This window comes from Falco naumanni, chromosome 11 (assembly GCF_017639655.2).
Source record: "Falco naumanni isolate bFalNau1 chromosome 11, bFalNau1.pat, whole genome shotgun sequence".
In the NCBI taxonomy this organism is placed as follows: domain Eukaryota; kingdom Metazoa; phylum Chordata; class Aves; order Falconiformes; family Falconidae; genus Falco; species Falco naumanni.
Genome location: NC_054064.1, coordinates 26,643,084 through 26,655,956, shown reverse-complemented (window position 1 = coordinate 26,655,956; position 12,873 = coordinate 26,643,084). Strand labels below are relative to the sequence as shown.

Sequence of the window (12,873 nt, the reverse complement as noted above, 5' to 3'; positions counted from 1 at the left end):
CAGGCTTGTGGGTACAAATAAATAAATAATCCTGGCATGTATTCATATAACTTCATTGTATAGGTCTGAAATATTGTACTTATGGTATGTGACTGTTTGCAGTGGTAAATTGTTGATGGTGTAAATCAAAGTAACTTCCCTGAAGCTGAGGCAACATGCTAATTTACTACATCAGCTTGGATCTGGCCCTGCCTTGCCAATGAGTGGCATCAATCAAGCATATGCAGTTTATTACATTGGCTGCTTGTAATGCCACAGATTGGTTTGCAACTGGCCCTGTTGATACCTAAAGACCTCAGTGGGAAAGGTCTGGCACAATTTCATGGTCTTCTCTCTGTGCTCCTCATCCTGGCAAGGTTCTGTGTCTGGCATCCCTCTAAGGCAAAAGGTCAACAGCTGTCACTTCTACTGTCCTAGCAAGAAAACCTAACAGGACACTGAGCCTTTTCTTGTTGGCCCATGGAGTAGCAAAGGTAAAACCCTTCCTTTAATAAAACAGTGCTTCAGACTGAGAGCAGGAAAATTCAGCAAGTTTCCCGTCTCCTGTGGTGGCTGAGTCAATGCAGGGCACTATAATACATGTGATGTTTGTTAATGAATATGGGTTTTTAATTGGATGCTTTGATTCTGTTTGTGGCTGCCAGCATAGCCCTGTGAAATGAGTGCTGAGGCATGCTGCTGAGGTGATACTCTGTAAATTACATTATTTTATTTTGATAATGGAGATTTTATTCAAAAGGAAAAAAGAGGAATGTGAAAAAGCGGGTGGCATGCTTAGCCTGATGAAACAACTGGGTGGAAGTCATGCTCTGATTGTCTCAGAGAAACTTTGTGTTTTGTAGAAAAAGTTACAATGGGGGCGGGGGGGGGGGGGGGATAAGAAAAAGAAAAGGGGGGAATCGGTCTTGGAGAAGCAAATCAGAAACTTGCTGTGACTGCAGTTATAATGCGTACTTGGAAATGCATGGATCTGAAGGCACTGAACTCCGATGTGCATTGAGCCATTCTGCCCAGTGCAGATGAAGCTGCCTTGTGTGTATAATTAGTGTCAAGAAAAATAGAAATGGCAAACATTTCAAGGCCGTTGATGTGTTGTTTCTAGCATTGCCAAATGTGAAATTGGGTGCTTGCTCCATCTTTGGAAACTTTTGTGTGGGAGGGTCAAAAGAAGGGATAAAAAGGACCCCTTTGGTGGTTAAGTGAAGGCACAATGAGGAATTTTATTTCTGGAGTCTTGGGAAGCATTTTGGCACAGTTAGGTGTTGCAGTTTTAATATCCAAATGCCAGCCCAGTGCATAAGGAACATACCAGGATTTTTTTCTTGGTAGAGAGATTTCTTCTTGAATGTTTGATTATGCTTACCACCTCAAGTATTAAGATATGGAAGCTAATCCCAAAAATTCCTCAGGTGCAAGCAGCGTCTTGTATATGGAAGAGCAGAATTGTGACTGCCCAGGCCTGGAGAATCAGCCCACAGGAGAATAGATAATGAGTTACAAGCTTTCTTTTTTGTTCTTCATTTTTTCAGTCAACCTTGGGTTTCATTCAGTTCAGACTCTGTCTTCCTCTTAAAAGCTCTAAGCTCAAAACTAACTCCTTACTTATTTTTCTGCCTGTCTTTGAACTAGTCAAGCCTCCTCATGACCTCTTTGGCATGCTCTCTGCGAAGTTTGTATAGTTATGTGTATTCCAGACACCACCTTCCTGGATCCTGACAGAAGCTCCCTGTTACATGTTCCATTTTTTGATTAGGCAAGATACCCTGAGAAGCAAATTATCTAGCTAGGATAGATACATCAGGGTATACTTGGTCCTGTCTATTGGCTCTTTGTCCCACTTTATCCACAGATTAAAACTAAGCAAGGATCTTTATGTTCCTGTAGGAAAAGACCACAAGGTCATGTTCCCATTCAGAGCTTTATTGTTTCTGTGTCATCCTTCTTTGTATTTCATTATGATGAATCCACTGAAAACTGAATTTTGGATAAAAATACCCCGTATTCCTGCAGATGTGCAAGTATTGTAAACTTGGGTATACACCTCTGTCTCCTTATAGCATTGCAGCAGTAACCAGGCCTCCCTAGAATCATGAGGCACCTCATCCAGCAGTTAAAAACAAGTGCTGTAATATTTCACACATGGTGCAGCTGCTGAGCTGTAGCTCACTTCCTTAAAAGGCAGGCGAAAGCCCAGAGGGGCTCTTCATAGAAAGATGGATTAAGAACCTTTTGTTTCTCTTTTGGTCTTTTAAGAGTTATTACAATGCTTCAGGTTAGCCTTTTTAGGAAGTTTCCCTGATAGTTCTTAACTTCTTGTTGTGAAGTTCAGGGACAAAGATGGAGAGCTATTCACTAAAGAATATATTCACATGAGTACCCTTTACATCCAAAGGTAGGATGGTGCTCTCCTCCTCAGGCTGTGATGGTCATCATGAGCATTGATACTTGTGTCATGTTCGGCGATGAGTAAGTAAGAGTAGGGTCTAGAACGAAGAGGACTGTTGTTTTCACTTTGCTCTTATAGACCATCTTCTAACCGGCTGAAATCACTGCTGCTCCTGGTGGGCTTTTATAGTGCAACACAAACACTGCTAATTCATGTTACAGTTTGAACTCATCTCTCATGGGCTGTTCAGAAAAATCCCTCAGAAATCTGAAGTTGTGGTTTTAGATTCCTTTCCTGCCATAGATATTTTTGCTAATCCGCCCCCCCCCCCCCCCCCCCGCCCCCCAACACACAGTATTTTTATCTAGAGAAAACAAATGCTATTTTCTGTCTTCCACATTATACTGTTAAGGCAAGTAAATTATTAACTCTTACAGATAGGGTCAAATAATGCTTAAATATGTATGTAGTGTGAGAAGATACATGTGTATAAAATTTGTATGAGTCCCTACCCTCTAAACACTGGTGATAAGCCAACTTTCCAAAGCATTGGATTTTATCCAAGATCTGACAACAGGACTGTGGTTTTTTTCCCACTATTCTTACAGTCTTATTTTACTTTCTTTGACTGCTGGAATTATTTTCTTTGTGGGAGATAAGCAACTGACCCTCACTACTTGTGTGTGTGGAGAGTAGTAGGAGACATATGGCAACTGCCATGTTTAAATTTGTCCTGCGTGCTTTTGCTTTTGCCAGCAGTCAGTAATGGCAAGCTTAAGAATGTCTAGATGTAGTTAGACATGTACTTTCTTCATTGACTTAGCATGTTCTACTAGTAGGGCGTCATTTGTTGTCATCTTAACACATTTCCCGGTGTGGCATCCACCATGCCATCTAAATGCAAAAAAGAAAATTTGTACCCTAAGCATTTTACTTTAATACAGTTTTGCAAGCTGGGAGCCCAGAGTGGAAGACCCAGTGCAAGAGGGGAGGGAGAGGGATCCCAGAGCTAGGTTTGCAGATGCTGAGCATCGTTTGCTAAGTGTAATTTGACCTGAAGATGACCTTGAAGCTTATAGGCTGAATAGGGAACAGCCATTAAAAAGAAAATATAAGGAAAACAGACACCTGGGACTCTTATCCATAAGAAATGGAGCAAAGATGACTTTTCAATCAATCTTTTTTCATTACAGCTGCTTAAATGAATGCTCCCTCTCGCTTCACCTTAAATCAGATGATATGAAATGAAAAACCAGACTATATTGGACAATGTCTCTTGATTTTCTGTGTTTTTAACCCTCATGGTCTTTGTTTTTAATGCTCAACCTCTTGCCAGCAGAGGGCAGGGAAAAAAAATCTGAAAACTTTTGTACAAGTTCTGATTTTAAGTTTAAAGGATGAGGTAGAAGAGGACAGACTACCTGAAAACAAATCTTCCACTAGCTGTCTTGAGTCCTGCTGTTGCACAGTAACTCACTGGGATAGTGGGTAATTGAACTTGCTCTCTGTGACAAATTTGCTCTGTGTGCTGTGAAGGACAGATTCCAAGATGGCCTCTTAAAAGTGGTGGCAGTTTTCTAGTTCACTTCATGGAGGCAATGCCTTCAAGGTCTTTGAATCTGATCCTGCAGGATACCTGAACAAGTTAGTGAGAGGGTGAAGTTGCTACCATGGGGTTTTTTTGGTTTGTTTTAGTTTGTGTTGGTTTGGGTTTTTTTTTATTGTGGAAAAGGCAGTTGTATGTGTAAAAAGAGTAATTTTGAAACTTATTGCTCCTACTTGGAATTTTAACAAACCTCGTTTTTTTGTTATGAAGAAAGGGGAAGAATAAACTGTTGGGGTTAAAAGCTCCTTTTCTGCTTCTTTCACTAAGCAAAAATCTTTTGAGCAGTAGGGCATAAGTGATAGTAACTGAAAGACAGGACAGGGCAGGTTTTAAATGCAAGAGTAAATGCAGATAATGAAGCCTTTACATGTGAAAAGAACCCTTCTGAAGTAACAGAGGTGATGAGCTTGCTTAGCAGTTTCCAGGGGATAAATTTCTCCTAAATAAATTATTTCTGTAAGTGTTGGTGTAGAATGGTTTTGGTAACAGCAGCTGTACTGAAGAAAAACACTGAACCCAGGAAGTGCCTGTTGTGGTGTTGATGGGGCCCTGAGAAGACTGAGGGCATCATCTGCCAGGCTTCCTATTGGACTGAATTTGCATCTGAATAAATGCATGGGTTGCATCCATTCTGACCTCACTTAATCTGTTGTATTCTTCTTTCTAGCAAGCCAAATCTTCATTTCTGAGCTATATTTCCTACCAGAGAAAGAAAGAAAGAAAATAGGATTCCATAGAGAGTGGGGATCTTATGCATGCATGTTTGTTATATTACTGCAAAGTCTCTGCTAGATGAAAGAGAGTGGAAGCAAAAGCTTACGTTCTCCTGGCTACTTCCAGGCTCAAAGTGAATGCCTCCATATGGATAAAGGTGTAGTTTGTAATTCATCTTTGTATGTAGGAGGGCGGTTTGCCTTGGCTATGCAGCAGGCCTCTGAGTGCGCTCTGGTGCAGGAATGCCCTTTGTGGGGGCCATTGCCGCTGTTTGAGTTTGCGAGCTGCTTTACTAATACTGAAGAGGACTGAGCTAAAGAGAAGCTCCACTTTACGGGAATTTTATACTCTCTTGCCACCCCAAAGGTACAAAGACACAGAGCTTCTATTTCCTTTCAATACTTGCTGCATCCTTTGCAAACCTCTTTCTGGCTGCAATCCATAGGAAAATGCATCTAATATTTCACAGTTCCACCCTAGAGGTCACTGCTCATGGTCAAAAAAAAGTGCAAAATCTTCCCATAGAATGAATGGTATTCTGCATATTTAAGATGATATGCATAATTTGTGGCAGGAGAGGATGGGATCACTCTCTCTTCTGTTCATTTAGCCATAGCTTAGCACTTGGAAGCAGTGAGGCAACATAGTGAACAGAAGCTGCAGTTCATGGTCCCTTTTATTAGGGGTTCAGGAAACCAAATGATGAGAAGCAGACAAAGACAACAGAATTCAACAGCCCAACTATAAAATGAGCTGCAGGGCTCTCTTAAAGTTGTTATACTACATTCATCCTTCTCACTAAGATGTTTTTTTTTCTTTAAGTGCGCAGCTCCTAAGCTTTAATACAAAGGGAAACACACTCTCCTTGACTTCTAAAGCAACATGAAAAACATTATTGTCTGTCCCTTGTAAATCTCCTGGATAGGATTTTAGTGTGAAGTATCCCAGGAGAGAGAGAGGTTGTTCTGAGAATATAAAACATCCATATTGGAGTAATGGAAATAAAAGCTCCTCTTAAAATTGTGTTGATGTAAATAGACCGTTAGAAGAATTTCTGCTACCGAAAGTGATATTAGCTGTTACAAGATACCACAGGTTTTGAATCAATTCACTGTGGTGTCAGGCAGGTATAAGAGAGGTTATACACTTTTTTTCCTGAGCTGGAGGAAATTTTTAATGAGGTTAGATTTCTCTGGCTATAGAGTTACGTGATTCACACTCTTACCACATAAGAGTGCATGTACCAGGGAACCCCTGCACAAAAGACAAGTAGGTGTGATAGTGGCAAGGGTGGGTAGAGGGGCTGTGCAGGGGCTGGGGGCTGCAGTCTTCAAAAAGAAGAAGGAATCCCCAGGGCTCTGGAGATCTGGGCTGCCCCAGAGGGGAGAGTTGTGTCATCTGTGGAGAAGGCTGTTGCATAACTGAGACACCTCCTTCCCACCAACAGCAACAGTTGCTGCCATATCCCTTCCATCCTATCAGTAGTAGTGGGAAAGGAAAATTGGACTTGCCAGGCAGGCTCACCCCCCAGGCCTAGCCCTGCATGCTCACCGTGCATCTTCCAGTAGGAGGAATGGATCAGTCCTAACTCCTCACCCCTGGGACAACAAGGTCCGCTTTGCCTACGCAGATAAGAAATGTCAAGTGGCTTTGTTTGATTCAGTTTGCCCTTTGCCCAGGGCAGGCCTCTGACTACCTCTGGTTAACTAATCCTCTTTACAGTAATCAGAGAGCTAAAGGAGCTCTTGGTCTTCAAGAGGGAGAATTGAGAAAGCCTTCACTATACAACAGCAGGCAATTTTGCTTTGTCTCCGGGTGGGATTGCCCAATTAATCTCTTAAACATACTGGGTTTGCAATGTTTCTTGACTGCTCCTACTTTTGAATAACATTAGCTTAAAGGTCGTTTCCTTCCAGCCCTAAACAACGTGCCTGTAGGCCAAAGCACATCATCTTTGTGGCAGCACACTGTGGCACCTTGCTGATGTCTGAGGGTAGGAAAAAGACAAAATACTGATTCAGCTGCACTTCATGGTCACTTGGCTTTCCTTAATATGGCCCAGTTTTCCCACTAGAAATTGCAGTCCAAGTGGATTTTCAAGATGCTTATCCATGTCTTCCAAGTTATCAATTCTGTCAGGACCACTTTCTGTGTGTATTGCTCTGTACAGCCATGGGCAGCAAGTCCTGCACTTTTAGGGAGTGGCATTGTGCCCATGCAACAGACCTTCTTACATGGGAAAGCAAGCCCTCTGGAGGTGTTAGCTCGTACATTGCTCATGACGTTGCCAGCTGAGTCTGGAGCTGTGCAACGCTCAATTGGCTGAGTGTACCATGCATGCACAGTTCCCCAAACTGGACTTTGCATGCATGGGTCCAACGGTAGTGGATAATCTGTTGCTAGTGGGGTAATCCCAGGCAGAAATCTTCAAGTCCTGCTCTAGCTGAATTAGGCCAGGGCATGAATATGCAAAACTTAGAAGAGAGAGGTAAAGACCACAGGAAGTTTGAGGTTGCCTTTAGATCTCATTTGCATGGCTCCGTTGTTAATGAAAAAAGAAGCCCATTCTGTAAGTGCAGCAGTGTGTGAGATCTGTACTGATCAAGCTGCAGGTGCTGTAGTGGTATGTCAGGCTTCACAATTAGGAATCTCTTCTAGTTTTTATACTTCTCTTTAAGCCTTTTCCATTCTCCTTCAGTAGTGTCCCAGATCTTCCTCACAACCGATATTAATCTTGCTGGTCTATTGTTTCCGGCTTTGTCTTCTGACCCTTTGTTCTTTGCCTGCCCTAGCTCAGTTCAACTGAATTGATTTTTATTTTTTTGTTGTTTTCATTTTGTTTTCACTTCTTTTATCTCTGAGGTGCCCTGCACTTGCCTTCTTGCTCCTTCTGCTTTGCTATAGCTGCTGCTCTGAGGAACCAGCATTCATGTATGACTAGGACTTGGCCGCTGGAAACTTTTCTTTGACACAAGGGCACCTGGGTGAAATTCTTCCTCTGCCCCTGCACAGATTGCTCACGCATTCTGTGTGTGCCTATTGCAAGGTATTGTGTACATGTTTATAAGAGGTATGTCTCCTTGACTTCTGCAGTTTGCAGAGAAAAGGGCATAAAGCTTGTTTGGAGAGTAAGAAGAAGGGATTTGAGATAAAAGCAGGCTCCTGTCCCAGACAATAGCCCTTTAGAGGTGGTTGGTTTTGTTCTTTCAATGCAGTCCTGCTTCCCTGCACTCTGAGGATGGAAAGGAGGGGTAGTGGGGCACATGCCCCAGCCAAGAGAGGACACGTTCTTTATCAGTCCTGCTTAATTTTATCTAGGAAAAAATGCAGGCATAAGCTGCTTTGCTGGGACCCTAATGCATGGGCAAACTTCTGTTAAATACTTTGTATGCAGGAAGTGTGGATTTACGGTGTTTTTGGGCAGTGGGACACAGCTCTCTAAAAAGTTGTCCTCCCAAGTAAGGTTGATTCCTTAGTGACAGGTGTGGCCTCCAAGTGACAATTTCCAGAAGTGCCCTATAGTGTTAGTTCAAGTGTACAATTACTTGTTACGTGTTCAGCAAATGATAATACATCCTTCGTATACATACTCTGATTTGGAGCTGATGCTTTTAGTCTTTGCAGCTCCTAAATGTAAAAGGTAATTGGAGATGGATGAAAAATAGTTGACTTGTTTGGGGTTTTTTTCTTTTAAATGCCACAGGCTTTCAAAGAGAATGCTTCATTTGAAATTTGAAACAAGCTCACTTTTATTTTTCTTCTATTTCCCTTTATCTCTTTTTTTCTTCTCTCTCTACTTTTTTGTCAATTTATCACTGAAGGAAAAAATTGGGGATTGGGGGAGAAACAAAGAAACCTAAAAACCTGGTTCAGTGTTCAGTTAAAAAAGGAGGAAAAGTCTGTAGGTCTTTTAGCAAAGTTTACTTCAAAATTTTCAGCTAGTGGTACAGCATGTAGGCAAAATATTATAAAGCTGGACCCTGCCTTATGTTATGGTCAAGCATAAGCTGAATCTTTGAGTGACTACAGAACAAATGTGTCACAGACAACAACAGGGGAAGTTCTCATTCTCCCAGGCCTCCACGTACCCAAAAGAAGCTATTTCTAGAATCACTGAAAGATTTCAGTTTTCATGTTTCTTAAATTTCTAATGCTATGGTGGCTTTTGTGTGGCACTGATCACCATTGCAGCCAATCCCCTTACAAACACCAGTGCTTGGTGCCATAACACCAAAGGGAGAACCGGAGCGAGGCTAATTCCCCAGTACAGGAGAAGCCATTCAGCCTTGCTGAGCTTTAACAGTCTTCTGTCACATGGGAGGACAGGCTGTTGCAGAATCAAGAGTAGAGCTGAAAAATGCCATGACCCTTCTCCTAGGTGCCATCTTTTCGAAGTTGAGTCTATCTTTTACTCCTGGGGAGGAGCAAGGAACGGCAAGCTTTGCTGTCCTGGGTCAGAACTGGAAACCCCTTGGAAGTGACCCCCTGATTCCCTGCAGGAAGGTTGCCTGCCCTGCAGTGGAGACAGCAGCTAGGAAGTGGCTGCCATCACAGCTAACAGACCCCTCTAGTGGCTTTTCAATAAACCCTTACTTTTGCAATGTACATGTCAGTCTAGGCTCCCAGTTTGTCCAACATGTTCAGTGGCACCTCTCCCTTCTGATGTCTGTATCTTTCATGCAGTAAAAGAGTCTGTTTAATAAAGTTAAATTTACCTTTAAGATGTTAAAATTCAGTCTGTTCAATGCAGAAAGTTAGACAGTCTTCGCCCCTGGTTACATGTGAACTCTGATTTTTCTTCTTCCTGGCAATGTTCCTAATGGCCAAGGATATGAGCGAAATAGCACCTTGACATTAGCTTATGTGGTCACGGTGCTGCCAGAGTTTAAGCCCATTGCTGCAAAGTGCTTGGGGAGAGCTGCTGTCTGAGGGCTTGCTGGCACTCTAGTTCATTTGCATCTGAGGCAGGCTGTGAATGTAGAGTGCAATAGAACATTTCTTGAGCAATTCTTATTCTAGAACAAGAGCGTCTTACTCCTTCTTAGTTTAATATACTTCAAAATAGATTCTGCAATAAGATTGTGTCCAAACAGAATTCTTCAGGAAATTGTAGGGGTTTTTTCCTAAAACAGCAACAACAAAACCCATTAATGCCTAGAGGAACCCTGAAATTTATATCCTTCTAACTTCCTGCTTTGTGCTTTTCAGATGGAAACATGTACTTATACCCTCCTGGAGAATTTTACCTCTTCACAAGCAGAGATGTCAGTTGCTTGTGGTGGCCCTACTCATGTGAGGACAGTTTGCTTTCCGAATATTTCCTCTTCAGTGATAATTACCATCACCTTTAGGATCTGCATTGCGGCTCCATTTTCACAGCAATGTTTTCTCTGGAGGGGAGGTGGGGGCTTACAACATATTCTGCTGCTTAGCAGCAAAGGAGCACATCTGTACTGACAGGGAGTGGCCCTAATTTATTTCTGTAGAGCTTATTTTTGCCTGGATGTCATGCAGTGTAAATAAAAGAACAGAATCTGTCTCTATTGGTGAGGGGTAGAGGAGAGCTTTTGCAAATTTTTTCCTCATGTAGAGATGTGGTCACTTTTGTTTTTTCTTTAAGACAAAAAAATAAACCACAGAAAAAAAGCTTTGCTTTTTCCTGCTGGAGCTCAATGCAAGCAGCTATCCAACAAGTCCCCTCCAGCACCACTGGAAGCAACTTGCGGATACACAGCTTTCATCTCGGATTCAAGGGGAGAAAATTCAAAGGCAGCCAGCATTTTCTCGGCCATCAGATCTTCCCAGAGGATGAGGTTTTTGTTCTTCCCCTCCTGCCTCTGGTCAGCTTGCGAGTCACCCAGAAGTAGTTCAGGTGTTGCGTATAGTCCCTGCTTTCATTGTCTGCCAAGACTGAAGTTACAGACTTTGCTATGCAAATGGACTTCTGTGTTTCATTTCAATTTTTTCTATTCTTTGCTGATTAGAACTGCTCAGGCTCTACTACCAGCTTCCCTATATCGAGTGGGCAATAGATACAGATCTACTTGTCTCATATGCTGTTGGTTCTGCTTGTGCAGTAGTTTTAGATGTCTTTCTGAGGTGCAAACCCAAAGCAAGCAGAGCCCACACTAGCTTCAGGGGAAAGGTAGCCACGTCTCAGGATAGAGCAAGACAGCTGTGATGCCACTCTCGCCTCTCTCATGACAAGAAGGCAACCACAGGAAAGCGTAAAGCAGCTCTTTACCAGCTTAACAGGATTCTCTTTCTCTGTTTATGGAATCTGATGGTTGTCCACTTTAGAAATCCTGCTTTACGGGGTGACACCAGCATTGCATAGCATCTGTTGATTTTACACCCTGCTTTACTACAGGAGACTTACAAGTGACTTTGCCCGAGTGGAAACAGGCAAACTGCCTTGTGCCTTTTTAGTTGATTTGAATGGAAGGACAGGAAAATCCTATAAAAGTGGAGCAGTATAAACTGCAAACCTAGTAAAGTGGAAATCAATGAAGCAGCCAAAAGGTGCCATTACAGCTGGCTTAGTGTAAGTTTTCACGTATCAGGAGTAACAGAAAACGATCACTTCAGTTGTCCCCATAGGGGAAATAAGGACAAATAGTTGTGCAGGTTTCCTATAGGGGCAGGCTGTCGGTTGCTGTTCTTAGGATCTGAGGAATGTTTGCATGTATGTAAATGCCATCTTCATATATGAATGGCAAAGCATCAGCTCTAGTAGAAGTGAGCAGCTGGGGTTCAGTCCTGAGGAGTGGTCACCTCAGCTCTTCTCTTCAGCTGAGGGGACTAAACTTCTGAGATGGAGCACAAGAATGCAATGCATGCTTCTCCCCGAGTTCCTCTCACTCAGATTCTGAATCGTGCATGTGTATCTCCTTGAGAGACCTGGTGTGTTAGGGCATCACGTCACCTGTGGGGCACCTCCTTCCCCATGTGCTCTTGCTCCTTTCCAGAAATACATGTTCTACTTTCATACCATAGAGTTCTGGCTGGCTGAGTAGCTCCCTTGTGACAGTGGCCAATAGCAAGTGCCTACAGGTTATTCAAGGTCAAGGCAAATCAGTAGACATGCTCCTCAAAGTACTTTTGCAACACTCTACAGCAGAAGGAAACTGGAAAGGATAGTTGTGAACGACTAACTTGCCGAGTGCCCCTCTTGTCTCTGTATCATGCAGCTTTGTGCGCCTGCCTGATTCATACTTATTGCTTCTTCTGGGTCTTTGCTTGACTGAGCAACACATTTGCAGATGCTGGAAACCATTTTTAGAGTGCATTTGAAAACACATATTTTTCATTTCTTCCCTAGTGTTATTTATGTAACGCCCTTTTTCTTTTTCACTGTGTATTAGGTTTTCATATGTAAATGTATTCTCCATCTCTCTCCAGAGAAATCTACCTTTTGCCACCTTGGTTTATAACACAGTCTTTGCTTGGGCTGATCTATCCATCTTCAGACTTCTGTAGTTCTTATTGGTACCTCAGTTAACGTGGTAAGTCTAAGGGCACAAGCAGCTGCTTGCTTGTGCTTACTGTACATGCAGAACATGCTCTATGATAAGCTCCCAAGGGAGGTGTTAGATAAAACTAGTCCTTCCCTCCATTCCCATTGCCCATCTGTGTTAAACTAAGAACACTGAAAACCCAAATGTTCCTGGTCCCCAGAGGAAGGCAGTGCTGCCAGGTTGTGAAAAGGTAACTCTGGACATAAGAAGTGCTCAAAGTCCTGATGGAACAATTCAACAAAAGGCTTGAAAGGAAAAGTGTCATCATCTTTGACTTCTCCTTGTAATCTAGCAGCCTTTACTGGCTTCCCAAGTAGAACAAAGTCTGCTTAGTCTTCCCTGGGTCCATAAAAGTTTATTTTTATCACTGAGTGCTACTGGGAATCTTTTCCCTGGTGCAGTCAACTTTGGAAACTGCACTTGTGGTGCAGTCTCCTTCCTGGCTTTGGAAGGGTCTCTGACCTCCACATATCCAGTTGTCATGGAGGGGAAGAGAACAGTCATCTTCTAGACTCTGGGGAGCTCAGCCTGGTCCTGGATGGAGCAGCAATAATGTAATCATCTAGTTGCTTTTTTCCCTGCAAGACCCCTATAGCTCTAAATTGAAAGGTGGAGAATGATGTGACTTTGCTTCTAGTTTTTTACCTCTT

The 12,873-nt window shown here is 42.7% G+C and overlaps 1 protein-coding gene across 1 annotated transcript in view; it reads left to right on the top strand.

Moving 5' to 3' along the window:
• The window catches only part of LOC121095490 (BEN domain-containing protein 5), a 964,914-nt gene that overhangs the window by 738,401 nt on the left and 213,640 nt on the right, over window positions 1-12,873 (top strand). The window lies entirely within an intron of this gene.